We start from the raw sequence: 20,589 nt of genomic DNA, 5'->3' as shown, positions 1-20,589 counted from the left end.
CCCCGACTAGTCGACATTATTGATGACGTAAATGCGTCGACTAGCACAACATCCCGTCGATGCTTAAAGGCGAGTTAAAAAAAAAAATTATAACCTCGACAAAGAGTCACACGCTTAGTCAGGTTTGCAATTCTTTATTTTTGGAACTTGTAGCTCCTGTCTGCCGCAGCCGACGCCAACACAACAACTACCAGCAACAACAGGAAGACGTCTCGCTCTGTCGCACCTCCCTCGCTCACGTCAGCCACGCGGTGCATTTAGGAACGCATGCAAATACACCTAACCTGGTACTCCAGACTCACCGCTGTTCCAGCTATTGATTCTGGCCACCATTAAGCGGATAAAATTTCCAGGGCGGAGCAAGCCACAGCAAACAGACAGCGGAGTGGACCAATCAGCGACGGGCGGATGTGACGTTAGAAACGCCACGAGGGACTTGCGCGCGGAAGTGAACATATGAGGAGAGCGGAGTTTATTCAACATGGCTAGCACGAGACAGACTGTTGTCAATGACTTGTGTCGATGTGTTTTTGGTAATTTAAAACTGATTTTACCGTGGCTTGGAACATATTCTCTGCTCTCCTGTTCGCCATCTGTGTTGTTGTGGAGACGACTTCCGACGCGGAAGAGTGACGTTGCTCGTTAAGAACACGTCACGCAAATAAACGAATCTGATTTGATGAGTGATTTTGTACTTGCTCGAGAGGCCGTTAATGGGCTGGGTCCAAGACTATTCTCTCAGTGTTTGAAAAATACAGAGAGAACAGTCTGGCCGTGCCAGGCAAAAATACACCCACTACACTATAACCCGATTCTTTACACTATATATGGCCGAAAACACAAGCAAGACTGAAAAAGCAGTTTCTGCTATCTTACTATGTGCTATCTTGCACTCCTCTTTAAAAGAAACTGCTGTATTTTAAGCAAAAACAACTATTGCATTTGATATAACAATATGTCTATATGTTTCCATAGCAGATTCATCGCACATTAAGCCCCCAAACTATTTTTAATTTGTCTATTTTACCCTGGAAACCTCCGTTTACAGATATTGCGCAACCGCTTTTGTTTCAACCCAGCCATAAAGCGAAGGTAATTAATTATATCTATTAATCAAAATGTCTGTCATTTTTATTTTTAGCGTAGAATCATTAATTGATGTCGAATATTTCGTTTGGGGGGGGGGGGGGCGACTTTAAAAAATTATTCACTCGCATATTTTAAACTTTTAAACAAATTACGTCACAATGAAAAAAATGGTGTCCGTAAAAAAGTCACGAATATCTACCTCATAACTATCGCTTAATTTTATTCTTATTGTTACTGTCGCATTTTCTCCGATATGTTAGATGACAAATAATGGATCCAAACAAAAAAAAAAAAAAAAAAAACTTTTAAAAGGGTAAATGTTAGGTCTAAACTCCCTTTTGTAATTAATTAAAGACCTAGAGAAGGACGGGAGAAGGATCAGACCAGGAACGGAGATAAGTTTTCACTGGTGGCCACCAGGGAGAGAGCTGACAGTGCTGTGCGCTTACTTGCAAAGTCAGTAAGTCTCTCTCAGCCCCCTCCCTGGGGTTGCGCCTTTTATTGAGGGCTTGTTGATGGGCAGAATACAGTTACAACACTGTTGTCCAACGTGGCAGGTTCGGTCGGGCAAATTCCTTATTCTAGTCAGTGACTGAACAGTCACACTTCCTGATTAAGACTTCCTGATTGAATTACCTGAGCAGGCAAGATATCTTTGTTTTGAACCCACATTTACACTCAAAGTACTGCAGCTAGGTAGAAAAGTACTGAGACGTTGTGTGATGAATCAACATATGTCTGTGTTTCTATTCATCAGCAGGATGTGAACAATCACCCGTAAGCACATGATGATGACTAAAACTGTATTCTTCATAATAGCTTGGGAGTTCGCGTATAATAGCTGTGGGAGAGCAAACTGGCATAATACTGTATATTTGGCACCCAAAAACAAGCTTATCTTACAGTAAATATATGAAAAAGAACATCTCTACCAGTCCTTGATGTCCGCGATTTCTGCATCGCGACCCTTGGTATATTACCATGTTTCACCCATAAAATCCCCCAAAAATCCAGCTGTGGCCATTCACAGCTGTGTCTTGACAGTCAGTGATACATGCTACATGGAGTTTTTGGATCGAAACAAGGTAAGTAGGCAATAATATCTCGTTAAAGTCATGGCGTCTGTAATTCTGATCTTGCGTGCTTTCACCTCCAGATACGGTTTTGCTGTTAAAAAAAAAAAAAAAAAAAAAAAAAAAAAAGCCTTTCTGTTCAACATTTTTCTTCCCCCAGAAAACTGTGATTATAAGCTTTCCAACGATGTATCACACATGCATATAGGACAATTTTGAGTTTGACCAAATTGGGGGTCTCAGAGCGGAACTTCAAGTCACCTGAGTGTTTTCCGCCATATATACTGGACTGTCTCAGAAAATTAGAATACACAATATTCTAATTTTTTGAGACAGTCCTGTGTATATATACAGGACTGTCTCAGGAAATTAGAATACACAATATTCTAATTTCCTGAGACAGTCAGGAAATTAGAATATTGTGTATATACACAGTATATGCGTGGAAAGAAGAGAATCGCGGACACTTAGGACGCAAGCGGGGAAAGCGGCACAAAGCCCTAAAAGCAGACCGGAGTGGCCAAAGCACAGATTTATTTTAACGAAACTGCAGCACGTCGGCCACGAATGAACCGTCACCCAGGTATAATTTTGGGAGCCCATCATAGGTCCATATAACGACATTTTTTATTAACATTGCCTTTACGTGTGTCGTACGACGGCGTATTAGGGGCTAATATCGGGCTAATGTAGCTGAAAAAGCCGTTATAGCGTGTTGCACCCTCCGTTAAGATCAATAACATTGAAATCCTCTTGTGTTTTAGAATCTGTTTTACAAATACGGAAATACTTATTCCTCTGCTTCAGGTTAGGGTTTCATCTATATCAAATTATAATCAATAGAAGAATTTATACAAATTCTTCATCATAGCTGCAAGCATAGGTACATGTATGTAAAGTGCGTAGCGGCTCACAGCTACATTACCCTTATGTTATAATGAGACTTTTTTTTCGGAGCAATAGTACTTTAAATTCGTTGTCCTTTTTTAAAATGTATTTATTTGGCCCTAAGACTCGTATCAACGTGCATCATTAAATGTTTTTTCACGTACTTCACTCCAGTGATACAAGACTTTTATTTATCTACTCTGCTGGTGCTCACTCTAATGCTGAGAACAATATAGACATCCCACAAAAAGAGAAAGTAAGAATTTATTTGCAAGATTAGTTCTAAAAACAAAAAAAAAAAGTTAGTAAAAATATTATTAGACTCGTCGATTGATCGTTAAAAAATCTGCAGACTAATCGTGAGAAAAATAATCATTTGGGACAGCCCTAGTCAACACTGAATCACTTTAAGCCTTAGATTTCCTAAACTTCACAGGAAAAACACAAGAAAAAACAACTGATGGTGTTTGATCCCAGAGTCCCTAGTAAGTTCTGTGTACTTTTCTGTACTGCACTTTGAGTTTATAACTTGGGACAGCACACCCCCAAAAAATTGGGAGAGACCGTACAGAATCCGTTTCCGAAAAACAGATACAATACAATTCTGAATAGACGCATGTGGTAAATTTTGTTTCTGTCATTTCTAAAACATTTACACAAACAGGAAAGATCGATCTTATTTGCCTCTCAGTTTTCCCTGCACATCCTGCTCATGCTTCACCAGTGGTGTTTCAGCTTTTCAGGTGCCCAATTTAAAAATACAAAACCAGCCATTGCAATTCATTTCGGGTCTGATAAATCGTTTTCCACATTCTAAAATTCTCAAAAAAACCTCTTCAGCAAAATGAACTGCATGACAATTTTGTGCATTTGGCCAACATTGTTTGAGGGATGTATGTGTGTGTGGGGGGGTGTAGTTCTGTTTTATTGTCATATTCTCTATTTACATGTATTATTATTGTTGATATTATAATAGTGCTGTGAAATGTATCGCGTTAATGGGCGATAGTGATAATTAATTTTTTAAAAATTAATCACGTTAAAATATTTGACGCATTTAACGCATGCGTGGAATGACCCCCTCATGCATTGCTTCAAACAGATTACAATGAGGCATTTTTTTGCACATTGAGAGCTAAAAAAGAGGTAGAGAAAGGCGAGTGGACACAGGCGTTCATTGAACTGCGCCGTTTATTGACTTAAGCTTCGGCAGATCCTTCACAACAAACATAAGTATCACTTAGTGAAAGCACAACAAAAATAATATTCCTATCTCTCCAAAAAAATAATGTTCACAAAAAGAAAAGCGCTTCAATCTGTATTAATGAGGCCCTGTTCTCACACAGTTAAACAACAATCCAAAGAGAACTGACATTCCCAATCAAAATAGCTATGCAAAATACACATAAAATTTGCTCAGACTTTGGTCAAACACTATTCAAACATTTCGTTTAGCTCAACAAATACACTGGATGGCAATATTTAGACACAATATACAGTACATACTATCAGAGGTCTCGTACGTTGTGAAGCCAGCACTCAAATGACCCTAAAGTACCAGTAAACAGGGAACTACGGCATCAGTCGAGGGACAAAACACACTCATTGGCTTGATCTCTAAGTAATTTAAAACTTGCCATTGAGACCTTGTGGTGTATTTCAATCACTTCCTGACGTAGTTAAAGACACTGTGGAAGAACAGCAGGGAGCCCGTCAATGCTCGGCAAAGTCAACAATGGCGAGCTTCTAGTTTATTTTTTGAATGAAAATTTTACAAATTTTATTGAAACGAAAACATTAAGAGGGATTTTAATATAAAATTACAATAACTTGTACTAACATTTATCTTTTAAGAACTACAAGTCTTTCTATCCATGGATCCCTTTAACATAAAGAATGTTCATAATGTTAATGCCATCTTGTGGATTTATTGGAATAATGAACAAATACAGTACTTATGTACAGTATGTTGAATGTATATATCCGTCTTGTGTCTTATCTTTCCATTCCAACAATAATTTAGAGAAAAATATGGCATATTTTAGAGATGGTTTGAATTGCAATTAATTACAATTAATTAATTTTTAAGGTGTGATTAACTCGATTAAAAATTTTAATAGTTTGATAGTCCTATATTATAATAATTATGACGGTACACTCTTTGCTGGAAGAGTTAGGAAATATTAGTTTATTATTGTGCCAAATGTGTTCTCTCAGTGCCATTCTGACTTGCTAGTCACTTTTGTAAACCTAGCGGCAGCTCAAGGCGAGCAAATGCTTTTTTGGCTGGCGGACATTTTCAACGGTATTTTTTTGCTGTAGCTGTTCCCCAGCAAAGAAGTGCTGCCATCACATTTCCATATTTATTATTATTACATGTGCTCAATGTGCCTGGCCTGCGTCGCTGGCTCTTTTCCAGAATAAGAATGGAAATGAAATGAAGATCAGACAGAAATTATAGAAAGGAGAAATTCAGTGTTATTTTTTTTTCTTTAATGGGGGATTCTTTTACTTGCTGGTCCAATCACAGCAAACTGAGCACAGCCACAACAATTTCATTTTCCAACCCGACAGCTCAAACTCACTCTTGCACACATAATCTAAGCCAAACACGTTGTGCTTTTCTGCAAGGATTAACAGTTTCCCACCTCGGCATGCCTTTGGAATCCACGCAAACGTTTGTCCTAGTCCTTAATTATTATCACTGTGCTGTCTCCTGCTCATCCATGCTGCACTGCTCCAGCCTCAATCCCTCCAGCACGCATCATGGTTTTACATAGCAAACTGGCGCCAGACCACAAAGTCTTATTTTCCCTTTGCTCCTTCTTCTTTCTCTTCTCCTCCTCACCAATCCTTGCCACTGTATGCTTTAATCTGCTCTGGAGGGGGGAGCTTAGTGGTGACACAGCTGCAGAACTTCCACATCACTTCTAGTTTCCTTTTGCCGATACTCACTGGACACTTCTTTAAGTATGTTTTCTCAAGATAAAGATATGGGATGCATTCTGGTTAGGCTGTTTGGCTCCATGGAGTGGAGACACTATTTAAATCATCAGTTAGAACGATGCAGGGAAAACTACAATTGTGGAAATACATGTCTGAATTTGCACAGGGAGCAAACTAGTCGTAAAACATACATAAAGTTAAGCGATATTATAACCAGGATTATCTAGCAACTTCTCTGATGAATTACATTTGCACACACATACGTACCTTGAAGCGATGCTCTGAAATACTAGTATATGGTGCTAGGGCATAGATATGGTCTCATCATTGGTAGAGAGGATATTACCGTAATGCACATAATGCAAACAATGATCCAAATAAGGGACGGCTAGCTTGACTTCGCTGTTCCTTGTGGAGGCTGGCCTGACCGCAGTAATTTTGCAGGTTAGCAAGTTTAATGTTATGCTAACTCTGATGCAGATTGGACTTTCAGTAGCAAAATTAGTGGTGTTTCTCCCACTTCCACAACATTTACGTCTTTTTATATGACTTACACTGGCTGCTGCTGGCCGAAAAAAAAAGACTTCTGATATCCATCCTCTCCAAGGGGGCGGAGGAGGCGGCATGTTGTCGATATAAATCTGTTGGGGCTGTGTGAGTATGTGTGTGTGTCTTTGTGGCGGGACGGGGGGCTTCAGCTTATCAGCCAACCAAATGTTTGTTTGAGGGGGGGTGGGGGAATGGACCAGCACATTCAGCAAGTGAAAAGTGATAAATGTAAGTCTGAATATAATGAAAATAATTCACTTAATAATAGTAAGGTCTATTCTATCATTACAACACATGGGAAGACAATTTAAATTACCTACATAACTGAACTCTTTATATAATGCAAATAAGGTTGCTGAAAAGTTGGTGGGGACAATTTGAGCATCCTGAAAAGTTGGTAGTGTTATGTACCGACCGTCCTTATGCAAACCTACGCCCTTGATATGGTGAGTTTTGCTAGTATACGCTGGGCTAGAAAACTGCAAAATGCTCCAAGTAGATGCTTTGCGGTTGGCATGAATTACCTAACCTAACCTAACCTAACCTAACCTAACCTAACCTAACCTAACCTAACCTAACCTAACCTAACCTAACCTAACCTAACCTAACCATTTTAATTAATCACGTTAAAATATTTGACGCCTTTAACGCATGCGCGGAATGACCCGCTCATGCATTGCTTCAAACAGATTACAATGACGCCGTTTTTTGCACACTGAGAGCTAAGAGGCATAGAAAGGCGAGGTGACACAAGCGTTCATTTGACCGCGCCATTTATTGGCATAAGCTTTGGCAACTCCTTCACAACCAACATAAGTATCATTTAGTGAAAGCACAACAAAAATAATATTCCTATCTCAAAAAAATAAAAATAAAAAATTCACAAAAACAATGCAAAGAGAACTAGCATTCCCAATCAAAATAGCTATGCAAAATACACATAAAACTTACTCAGACTTTAGTCAAACTCTATTCAAACATTTCGTTTAGTTCAACAAATACACTGGATGAAAATATTTAGTCACAATATACAAACTATCAGAGGTCTCGTACGTTGTGAAACCAGCACTCAAATGACCGTGAAATACAACGGATAGACCGGTAAACAGGGAACTGCGGCGTCAGTCGAGGGACAAAACACACTCATTGGCTTGATTTATAAGTAATTTAAAACTTGCCATTGACACCTTGTGGTGTACTCCAATCACTACATTATGTAGTTAAAGACAATGTGGAAGAACAGTAGGGAGCCCATGTGACGTCACCACTCGGTGACGTCAACAAAGGCGAGCTACAAAGTTTATTTTCTGATTGAAAATTTTACAAATTTTATTTAAAAAAAATAACATTAAGAGGGGCTTTAATATAAAATTAGTATAACTTGTACTAACGTTTATCTTTTAAGAACTACAAGTCTTTCTGTCCGTGGATCCCTTTAACACTAGAGGTCCCAGAGAATTGTTGTACTCCTAATAGTCCCAAGCAATGGCGGATTTGGCCTCTACCCCGGAAAAACCCAGAGCTGGCCAAAATGTTTGTGTTAATGTTAAAGAATATTAATAATGTTAATACCATCTTGTGGATTTTTTGTTATAATAAACAAATACAGTACTTATGTACAGTATGTTGAATGTATATCTTATCTTTCCATTCCAACAATAATTTACAGAAAAATATGGGATATTTTAGAGATAGTTTGAATTGCAGTTAATTACGATTAATTAATTTTTAAGCTGTGATTAACTCGATTAAAATTTCAATCGTTTGACAGCCTTAAAATATATATATACAGTGGGGAGAACAAGTATTTGATACACTGCCAATGGGTTTTCCCATTGTGAGTGTATCAAATACTTGTTCTCCCCACTGTAGATATATACTGTATATGTATATATACAGGGGTGCACATAATTTTTTTGCCCAGGTTCTCAGAGGAGGACCTGGAGATGTGACTTGGTCCTCATTGAGCTTGAGAGCCGACCCGCCTGATGCGATAAATTTATGACAAGCTTTACTTAGAGCCAATTAACTTTAATTAATTATATTAACAATTAATGCTTGATTAACATCAACTGGCACAACAAAATTGCCATTACTTTGAAGTGAAATGTAAAGAAATAAGAAGCACCAATTCAAAATAAATGGCATTATGCGGCTCCCACATTAACTCCAAGCCTTTTTAAAAGTGGGATATCCTCCTCATAAGACCTCATTGAACGTGCATGTTTACCTTTGTAAAATGCGAGCAAAAACACGTTTGTCAGTGCATGTCGCTGTTCATTACCTTTATTCCGCCACTTGTCCATAGGGCGAGTGGGGTTCTGTTTGACATCGATAGTTTGCTTAATTGCCACATGCTCTGTTTTTTTCGTGCTTTTCAAAGTTTGGATGGCTGAAATTCTTTGACCTTACATAAAATGCGCTGCTCTTATCGGCGACATTGGGATTCTCACGGCACATTTTGTACCGCATTTCCGTGCGAGCATCATTTACTTCTAGCCATGGTACCTCCTGTAGCCACTTTTCAGCAAAAGTCCTTTTTTTCGGTAGCTCCGGTGACGTCTCTGTCGTCTGTCTGTCTTTTGACGGGGGTGGGGGAACACGGAAGTAATTTAGTGATGGCCAAACGAAGCCTCATGAAGCAATGAAGCTTTGCAGCCAATTGGTTTGCACATGTAGCAAAGCTTCATGGTGCTTCATTTACCCTATGGCGCCATCAAGTGGTCTAGAAGCCCAAGAGGTCAACATTGTTAAGAATTCAATGGCTATTTGCTTAAGACAAAGATATGAATGTGCTTGTGTTAGTAATTTAGTATGTGAACAAAATACAACAAGTGCTAAGGGTAATTTGTTATTCATTTTTATTTAGAAATAATAGCTTTCCCACAGTGGCTGGCTTTAAACAGTTTCTTTTTTTTGGGAAAATATTTCACCAGCTTTAGAAAATATTCTTTCACAAGGCACAGATGAAGCTGGGGTGCAGAGAAATGTGAGTGCCAGTTTATATAAATTTGGGTAGGTATTCTTTTGTGCCTCCCAGTACACTAATGGATTGTTCATTCTGTTGATGTTTGGTTCAGATAGGTACACACACACACTCACATTTATATTAAAGTAGTTTTTCTCCCTTACCTTATTGAAAGCAATCAAATCAAAATGTTCCCATACAGGGGAGGATCGCTCTTTTCGGGCAGGTTCCATCGCAAGCAAAGGACAAGGCTCGAAAAAAGATTGCACTGGTTGCACTGTTGCGCACAGATGTAACAAGTACAGGAGCCCGAAATCCACAAAATGTGAGATAACAGGCGATCGCCATTGCGTTTTGCAACCAATTTATACCGTAGTCTGTCCTGTTTTTGCAATGTGCGCCAAACGTTGGATCACTTCCGAAGCACTCATGAGATTCAGCTGGCCGCCGGCCGCCGGCGAGGCTTCCCACGTCATCATTTCCGGGTTTTGCCGAAATGAAGCGCGCCTCGCTACAAGCTTCGTGGAAACCCCCCTCCCATTACTCGACACAAGCTTCGGAACCTCGGCTCATTTCGTCCCATCACTAAAGTAATTACTCAGTGTGGCCTGCCTCTTCAAAAGTTTGAGAAGTTATTTTCTCGTGTCCGCCGCAAATACAGTGGTCAGCCATCGGTACGCAAAAGCGTATGGAAGCCGTTGAGGGCCAGCGCATTTGTCTACGTCCAGTACGCATGCGCGCATGCGGACCACTTATGTGCACCCCTGTATATATTTTTATATATATATATATATATATATATATATATATATATATATATATATATATATATATATATATATATATATATATATATATATATATATATATATATATATACAGTATATACAATGAATATATATAAAACCTCAAAATATGCCCTTTCATATACACTAAATTAATCCTTCAGCTTTTGTGAGAACAGGCACTGATGCTGAATTGTCTTAATTTAATTTTAATCATGCTTTTCCCTCAGGGTCCAGCATATATGATGTCTGCGAAATTGCTGACACATAGCGCTTTGGTCTATAGATTCACAGATAAGACTGCCATCCAGCATCCACTGCAATGTTTGAGGAGACAGAATATTTAATGCTGTTCACTTGACTTGGCGGCCATCCATGTCTTTCTGATTTAATCCTCTTATTTTGGCCTTTGGCACCAGGCTGTCCCGAAATGTACTTGTCAGTCTATATTGTTCTTTCACTACTTACTTGAAATTTTCTTCAGTCCAGTGGATATTTGGAGGATAAGCACAATTCAGAATGTTAATAATTACCAGTGATGCAATTAAAGCAACTAGTCAAAGTTGAGATGATTTATTTTCTGCAGCAGCATAAGAATATTTGTATCGTTGTGTGACGAAAAGAGCTCAGTTACTTCCTTACTTACAATTTTTCATTTGACTGTTTTATAATTATAGCCTTGAGGCTATTTTCATATAAATATTTACTTTAATTATGACTTAGCTGCATTTGCATAAGTCAGCTGACTCAACTCACTTTATTTATAGAACATTTCAAAAACAACCGCAGATTAGACAAAGAGCTGTACAAAACATACAACTAGGACTGCTTTTATTGATATAAAAAAGTTGTTTAAAAAAATAATTACATAAAAATAAATTATATCTTTCTGACAGCATAAAACCAAAAAAAAAAAACAACAAATTTGGCACTTCTAATAAAGGCCATTTACTGTTGTCAGAGGCGGTCTCTTGGTTATCTCAAGGTAAATAAAGCTATTGATTCCCCAGAGGGAGAAAAGTTTTTAGTTGGTGTGAGAGGAACCTGATTGAAACCTGAATGATTAGTACAAGGCTGCCGTGATGCTGAAATTGTAATCTCCCAATTACAGAGTGCTTGATGTTAAGTCGGCCGTTTTTTTGTAACAGCTGTTAGTTCATTATTTAGAGACTAACTTCACATTCCCCAAAATGATATTTGACTTCACTTTAGCGACGGCTATCGTCTTTCTCCGGGATGTGTTCTTTACTACAGTCCAGAATGCCTGTCATCTCCTTGAATGTGGACACTCCCGATCAAAAAAACCCCCCAAAAAAAAAAAAAAAAAAAAAAGTGTCATAAAACAAACAAAAAAAGCAAACTGGTGGAGCTGGGAATACAATGACTGCATTTGTAGAACGCATAAATTTGAAAATTAAAGACCACATTTTCTTATTCAATGCTTCACAACTAGAGGTGGGAATCTTTGGGCACCTCACGATTCGATTACGATTCAGAGGCTCCGATTCCATTATAAATCGATTATTGATGTATCCCCTCCCCCCTCCCGCTTTTAAAGTTTTGTATATTAGTTCCAACATTGTTCAAAAATCCTCTCAGGCTAAACCAAACTACTATTTTAGTATGAAGTTATAAAAACAGTAAATAAAATACTCAATTCTGTACAGTATGTTGTGAATCAACCGTTAAAGTTGTCAAAATTGCTCCCGTTATTCCATAATTTCCCTTCTGTCTACTTTTCGAAAGTTTTAAAAATGTTTCATAATTTAAAGATATATTCAAGTCAAGATTTTGCCGATTTAGGGGTATTTTAGATAAAAAGTAATTAGGTTCGCTATTACAGAGCCTTCTAGAGAAGTCTACTGCTTTAAGATGGCGCCTGTTTACCAGCGCGGGCAAGTCTGTCATTTCGCATCTAGTTCTTGGTACATGTTCAAACGCGGCCGTCGTCTGTCATTTCACATCTAGAATTGGGGGGTAGGTTTTAATAAGCAAATGCTTCATCCTGCTCCTTTTTGGACACAATGGATAAATTCTGATCTTGTTTATTATTATCATTATTATTATTCTTTTAACTATTGTTACTGTTATCTCGATAATATCATTGGTTCTGTCTGATTTTTTTATTTTGTTTTTCGTTTGTTTTGTCTATTATTTTATTTTTTTCTCATGTCCAAATAAAGCATTCATTCATTCATTCATTCATTAGATCTACATATATTTAATACCTACCATAGCCGTATGTTGCCGTATGTTTGTAGCAACTAGCAACTGGGCACTGTTTGTAGCGGCTGATGGCAGCAGTCAGGTATTATTGTTTTTTTTTTTATTTAGCGGCATGAGTTGAACATGATATTTACTCTCTGTCCGTTCTTCATTGCGTCCCAAAGACCGCGCTGACTGTGTTTTATTTCCGCGTTACCAAGTATAATTCAAGAATCGGAATTTGGAATGTTTGTGAATCATTCTAAAATCTTCCACGGCCAAATCGTGAACAATCAAAGAATCGGAAATTTCACACTCCTCTAATGACATGATGATGATAATGAACTAAATATACAGTACAATATGAAAGCATAATTTTCGGCATTACTATTCTGTGTAGTGCACCATTGAGTTCTAGTTCAAAATTCTGATCTCCTTTCTTGGCTGGCGTCTTTGTTTGTTTCAGGCAGTAGCCGGTTGGCCCCGTTGTGTGTTCTCTGGTTTAGACTGCGTTGGTCTGGTTTGTGAGAACCAAAGCGACCGTCACTATAATTACCAGGTCGACCCATAACATGCTTGACCTCAGTGTTACCTCCCCTAACCTGACCCAGTCCTTGGTGCAAAGACACAATGCTTACGACATATACGTGTACATGTGCAGGCGAAGTGTCATGCATACACAAATATGTAGGAATGCACTGACATGCATACCTATACACACAAACGCACACAGCTGGCTTTGCAGACACTGGCATCCATCACAACTTGTGAAACTTAATCTCTCTGAAAGAAGGAACAGCTGCAACGGCTTGCACGTGTGTGCATGCACATCTACAGACACACGCGGGGCAGTAGCCCAGCGAAAGATCAGCTGGGGTAAAGCGAGGACTTGTCACAGACCGGCATATGACAAAGCACCTCTTGACCTGGGTGTCGCTAGCAGAGCTCATAAAACAAGTTGTAGTCCCCTTGCTAAAAGAGCCGTGTCCATCTATGGGAGTCTTACACTTTTACAAGCTATCATACTGATTTTCCAAACTGAAGAGCTCTTCAGATGACAAGAAATAGTTTCATAAATGTATATGGCATTTTGTTTAAGAAAGAGTATTAACTATTGCTGTCAAATTTATCGCGTTAACGGGTGGTAATTAATTTTTAAAATTAATTACGTTAAAATATTTGACACATTTAATGCATGCGCGGAACAACCCGCTCATGCATTGCCCCAGATTACAATGACGCCATTTTGCACATTGAGAGCTAAGAGGCAGAGAAATGCGAGTGGACTCAGGCGTTCATTGGACCGTGCCATTTATTGGCAAAAGCTTTGGCAACTCTTTCACAACAAACATAACTATTGTGGAGAGCAACGTGGGGAAGAATGACAGGAGATGATCATTTTCTTAATTTCTTCATTAATTTCTTTTTCAACGTCTTCATTAAACACAACGCAGAACATATACCATTTGCAGCCACCACTGACAGTCATGGTTGTCCAACTTCACATCATGCATCTGGGCGGAACAGTTAAGTCGCTACAGTATCATTTAGTGAAAGCACAACAAAAATAATATTTCTATCTCTAAAAAAAAATGCAAAGAGAACTGGCATTCACAATCAAAATAGCTATGCAAAATAGACATAAAACCTGCTTAGACTTTGGTCAAACTCTATTCAAACATTTCGTTTAGCTCAACAAATACACTAGATGGCAATATTTAGTCACAATACACAAACTAGCCGTCTCGTACATTGTGAAGTCAACACTCAAATGAATGTGAGGTACAATGAACCCGGAAACTACAGCGTCAGTCGAGGGGCAAAACGCACTCATTGGCTAGATCTCTATGGCTACGTTCATAGTACAAGTCTTAATGCACGAATGCGATTTTTCGTGTTTTTCCGACTCGAGTGAGGCATTAACTTGACGGTCTGAACGTGACAAGTCGCATAAAACTGGACCATTTTAAATGCGATCTGGGTCACTTTCAAATGTGGTTCAAATCAGATCTGGGCCACATTTGTCCAGACTGTCGCAGCAGTCTGTACTGTCCAGTCTCTCAAATCGGAATTCATGCAGCAATTACGTCATCAAAAAGCGAGAGAGACGCCACGGTAGCGGTGCAGCTGTGCCTTATTAGCGCCTAGCTTGCCTTGAACACAGCTTTTTAGGAAGAGTCGGACTTGACAACAGTCATATAAAAATAAAAATGGGTTGAGGATAAGCCTGAGAATGATCGGTTTTCTGTCTGCTCCATATAAGCAATATTTCAACATTGCTTACACGGCCGAGAGTCGGGGCAAACTGCGCGTATGTGTGTGTGATATGCACGGACAGTGCGTGCATGCTATCGAGCCATATACTTTGAAAATAAACCTAAACTGGGATTATTTATGTCTGTTATTTGTGTCCTCTTTTTAAAAAGCAAAATATTATATCCCTTTAATGACGGATGACAGCCAGCATGTGTGGTCTTTTGTTTTGATGCTTCTGCGCATGCGGGTCGTCTTGCTCAGCGCTTGTCGGACTGCGAATTAGTGCGCATGCGTAATACTTGAATGGTCTCAATGGACAAAGGCAGTCTGAACGGGCACGCCAAAAAAAACAAAAAACAGATATGACAAAAAATCGGATTCGTGCATTAAGACCTGTAGTATGAACGTAGCCTAATTAATTTAAAACTCGCCATTGACACCTTGTGGTGTATTTCAATCACTTCCTGACGTAGTTAAAGACACTGTGGAAGAACGGCAGGGAGCCCATGTGATGTCCCGCTTGGCGACGTTAACAATGGCGAGCTATTAGTTTACAAATTTTATTAAAATGAAAACATTAAGGGGGGTTTTAATATAAAATTACTATAACTTGTACTCACATTTATCTTTTAAGAACTAAAAGTGTTTCGATCTGTGGAACCCTTTAACAGGAAGAATGTTAATAATGTTAATACCATCTTGTGGATTTATAGTTATAATAAACAAATACAGTACTTATGTACAGAATGTTGAATGTATATATCCGTCATTTATCTTATCTTTCCATTACAACAATTTGAAGACAAATATAGCATATTTTAGAGATTGTTTGAAAAGGGATTAATTAGGATTAATTCATTTTTAAGATGTGATTAACTCGATTAAAAATTTTAATCGTTTGACAGCCCTAGTATTAACTTAATTTAGAGTTTTACAACAAAGTTATCCGTAAATGTTTACACTGAGGTAAACGCAAAATAAATCACCCCTTAAATTGTTGGATAATATGGTTTGTAAGGTTTGTAACACAACTCTTTTGCACTGATGCATGTAAATGCACGATAAGCACTGACCTGTCTGTTCCACTATTATTATACGAGGGTCATTCAATAATAAGGGGAAATTTTCATGAAAAGGACTTCTAATACAGTTTACTTACAAGCTCACTTTTATTTTATTTTTCAGTTTTACTTCTTTTTCATATGGATTTAATTTCTTTTGGAGATTAAGAAAAAAAAAAAACTTTGAGCGTTTTGGCTATTAACAAAGATGGCCAAGAAGCATGCTCCAGGATAGCAGTAATCAAGTTTTTGTGAAATTCATAGGAGAATTTCAACTGTGTATGGTGCCACAAGATTTCGCCGAAAAATTGTCTGAAAAAAAAATTGCAGGAAGTTTGAAAGTGACAACGAAGTCAAAAGTGTTGTGAGCGACTGGCTGAGACATCAGTCCAAATATTTTTAAGCTGAGGGAATACAGAAGCTTGTGCACATATGGGAAAAGTGTGTGACAGTGCTGGGAGACTACGTTGAAAGATAAAAAAAAATAAGGAAGCTTCTATCTTAATTAGAAGACCGGAAAATTCACTTTATTTATTGAATGACCCTCATAGCTGAGCATTTTCCTATTTTGATTTGGGAAACACTATTTATGAACCGTTAATTAGTGCAGGATTGCGATGGTAAAGTTAAATATGCTATTTTCCTCAAAGGACCAAACTGTGCACAGATTTAAAATGATGCAAAATATGTTGCATATATTTGTTTTTCTTTAACAGGACAATCAAGCCATTTAGTCGTGAAAACATTTGCTAAAACATCACGTTAACACTTTCACCACTCTCCTATGCTGTATACATATACATCACAAAGAGTATACCTTTATATACAGTATAGTATATGCACTGTGGTATATACTATGCTCCCACACACATCTGCCTCACATACTTGAGTCTAATTGCTGCAAAAGTACTTGCATGACTGATTGCCAGAGAGTGAGGTCTGTAATGCCGCTATAATGTTAGAGTGAGACTGCTGACGACCGTTGAATTCACATGCACACACATTAACATGCACATCAGTAGAGCAAATTACAGTTATACTCAGTTATGGCAAGTGAAGGGATGTAACGTAAATAATACAAATGGAAATGTCACACATTGCCACGAGAGCAAACTAAACCTGATAAGTGATATGAAATCATAAAATCAGATAATATGTGCATGATGTGCCTCATCAACTGTAATCATGCTGTTCTAATTTGATTGGAAAGAGGATGGCGGAGGAAAAATACTCCCCAGTAATCCACTGTATCCTCCTGAGTCCAAATTCTCCATCCATTTTTGCACATATTCATTCATGTTCTCATTCAATTCTCTACATTCCAATGCATTCCATAGATACTCTCAGAAAACCCCCCTTGGCAGCTACGGAGTGTGAGTAGCAAGCACCAGAAAAGCAAGCCTTAATCAGTCACCATGAGCAGAAGGTAATAAAAGCTCATTTATTTTTGCCCTGTAGTGCAGGACATGCAAAGTGACAGTGAATTGGACGTGTGTGCAAAACAACATGCTAATATAATTACTTGTACACTACTGTTAATGTAACGCTCTCCAACCTTCAGCACACACCCCCATACAAAGCAAACTACTGATGGAGCTAGAGCGAGCTTATGTGATTAAAAGACAATTCCCAAGAGAGACCATCAATCACGGGCATCCCGATTGTTGCAAAACAACCTGAAGAGGAAGGCTCGTGTCAGTCATCAGAGAGTCTTCATGGGACGCACGAGTGGTTTGAGTTCAGGCACTTATCAGCAGAACTTGATGCAAAACAATTCTACACACACAAAAAAACAACAACTCACCATATCAGCTGCCTGTCTGTCGAGATGTGTCTTTGGAAAAGTCAACTTGAGAAGACTCAATCTCTCGGTCCGATGCTTGCCTTGTGTTAACATCCACCGTGGCTGCAGCCGCTCTGGCCAAACGGTCTTGCCCGTGCGTCTTTACCCTCCCTTCCTATCTGACTCTGTCTCTCTCCTCCTCCTGCCTCACTCTCTCTCTCTCTCTCTCTCTCTCTCTCTCTCTCTCTCTCTCTCTCTCTCTCTCTCACTCTCTCCCTCCCTTTTCTGACTCGCGCTCAATCATGCTTTCTTTCGCTCCAATAATTTTCTGCCTGGCTTGAACACGACTCAGTAAAGGCAAATGCCGTATCGATTGTTTGGTGACGTGAAGTTGAGGCACGTAGATGGATGCACATATCCTGCACAGTGCGCTTTTAAAAAGTGGGGAGTCTATTCGGCAGGAAGTCGCAACAAATCTCCACCAGCATTTCTTTGTCGCTGGTTTAAAACGGTCCTGTGGAAACGTATTTTCTATTAATCTCCAGGCTTACAGAAAATTTGTTTCGCCAAAAAAAAAAAAAAAAAAAAAAAAAAAAAAAATCAATAAAAATTAAAGAACAAATTCTCAACAAGGCTCATCCCTGTCCTTTGAAACCATTCTCTCTCCCTATATAAAACATACATACATACACACACACATACCGTATTTTTCGGACTATACGTCGCACCTGAGTATAAGTCGCACCAGCCAAAAAATGTGCAATGAAAAGGAAAAACTATAAAATAAATAATAAAATAATAATATATAAAATATGTAATTCGCACCGGCGTATACAGTAAGTCGCATTTTTGGGGGGAAATTTATTTGATAGAATCCAGCACCAAAAACAGACATGTTATCTTGAAAGGCAATTTAAAATACAATAGAGAACAACAGGTTGTATGCTAACATTACATGACGATAGAAGTTAGATCGGCACTAAAAAATCCAGCCCGATCAATTAACTTGATTTGCTAGCCTGAGCCCAGACCCCCCCCCCAAAATGTTATGTTTTATTTGTAGGCACGAGCCCGAAAAATACGAAATGTTTTGTTTGTGAGGACTCAGGAGAAGGAGGAAATGTGGGGAGGCGATGCGCGGTTGGGTTTTGTGTGATCACGTTTGTGACGATGCCGGTTCTTATATGCAAAATGATAACAAATGAAAGCCTCTTTTGTAACGAATTCTCCCAGTTAAACAAGACTGTAAGATGCATGTTCAATAAACATTTATATCTTTTATATTTGCGTGTCTGTTCTAACAGGCGGATAGTTGATTTGACATTTATTTTAATCTCCTCGAGTTAGCAGAAAATAAACACAAGTTTTCACAATATTTAAATAGTCTACATATTTTTACGATCATTATAAATGCATTTACACAACAAAATAACGCTGGAAAAGTTTGTTAAATATATTTCCCATATGAGACCAAAGCGCCACGTTCGTTTACATTCAGCTAAACTGACACAGGCTTCCGATAGCATCGTCAACAATCAATTTGAATCCTTTCCATATCCCACTCCTACCGCAGCCGTTTGTTTTTCAATTCCCCTGTCTTTGGTTTCTTTTTCACTACTATAGCTGCTCCATATCGAAAAGGAAATACCAGGATGCTCGCGGAGGGCGCCAGGGTGCGAAAGGGGAAGATTGAAAAGAGAGCAACTGCGTTCTTGTGCGTGGGCATGCACAGCGCCTTTTCTGTTTTATCCAAATTATTTATTTTATTTAACATCCATACATCGTTTTAGTATAAATATTTGAATATATATTTATTTTAAAAAAGTTAGCAAGAGACAAGTCGGCCCGACATGACCGTAAATAGTCACACATAAGTCGCTCCAGAATATAACACACCCTCTGTCAAACTATGAAAAAAACTGCGACTTATAGTCTGAAAAATACGGTTTAAAGATATATTAAATATATTTACAGTGGTACCTGGATATGCGAATTTAATTCGTTCCAGGACCTAGTTTGGATGTCGAAATGGTTGAATGTTGAGATGGATTTCCCCATAGAACATTATAATTCATTTAATTCGTTCCACAGCCCAAAAACCTACGATAAATCCTTAATAAGTACTGCAGGTAAAATTACAAATAGCACTTACATATTGCAAAATAAATAAATTACAAATAAAAAGGAAATAAAAGCGTTTTTATAGTAACCCTAACTTATAAAGACTGGCGAACGTAGGTCGGAGGAGATGGCAGGTGTGAAGCTAGAAGAGGATACAGTGAGCCGCGTTCTGTCGAATTTAACAAATACATTAAATTAGACACAGCACTAAAATGGTGGTATCGGTATCGGCGAGTACCAACAAATAGGGCGCCAATACAATTTACTGGTATCACTTGAACATAGCCTTCTTTCTCCAGACACTCACTACACTGTGTTGTGAGATGACACATGATCACCTTCCATGCCAAGCAATTATCACTATTGGCCTGCTCCAGACCAATGAGAGCAGGCCCATAGCCACTCTTATCCAATGCCGGGACAGCTTTTTCATATGGAGGAAAAACAAACCAGGAGAAGAAATGTCTGTAGACTGGAAATAATTCAGCGTAGAAACTTCATATAGTATAATGGCTGCATACAAGATTTACAGCCTGAAAGTTTCGAGAGGTGGGGTTAAATCGAACAGTTTCAATACCTTGAACCCGATAAAACATTTGAAGACGAAACGTAAACAAACACAAAGAGTTTGAGGCTACAACAGAAGCAACTGCTACCAAGAGAAAAGGGGCTGGACCGGCGCAACAAACCCTGGTCAGTTCAATTCGTCTACTTTACTTTTATTGTCTTTTACTGAAAGAAATGCTGCAGTAATTTGAGACCTGTTTCAAAAGTGCTGTAAAAGTAAGCAAAATAAGCTAAGCTAAGTGGTCAAGTTGTGTGTCAGAGAGAGACTCACTTGTGCGCTGCTTGCATTTCTGTGTTG

At 38.5% G+C, this 20,589-nt stretch overlaps 1 protein-coding gene across 27 annotated transcripts in view; it reads right to left on the bottom strand.

The window, feature by feature from the left end:
- LOC130920019 (receptor-type tyrosine-protein phosphatase delta-like) overlaps positions 1-20,589 on the bottom strand; it is a 401,349-nt gene that overhangs the window by 214,555 nt on the left and 166,205 nt on the right. Inside the window, exon 1 of one of the 27 annotated variants that reach the window (XM_057842769.1) lies at positions 17,625-17,810. The exons of the other annotated variants lie outside the window; for them this stretch is intronic. The gene's annotated coding sequence lies outside the window, so the exon portion shown is untranslated. Of the gene's footprint in view, positions 1-17,624; positions 17,811-20,589 lie in introns of those variants that run through there. 27 annotated transcript variants of the gene reach the window in all.

This window comes from Corythoichthys intestinalis, chromosome 8, assembly GCF_030265065.1.
Source record: "Corythoichthys intestinalis isolate RoL2023-P3 chromosome 8, ASM3026506v1, whole genome shotgun sequence".
Lineage (NCBI taxonomy): Eukaryota > Metazoa > Chordata > Actinopteri > Syngnathiformes > Syngnathidae > Corythoichthys > Corythoichthys intestinalis.
Note: the sequence above shows the minus strand (reverse complement) of the source record. Positions and strands in the feature narration are given on the sequence as shown.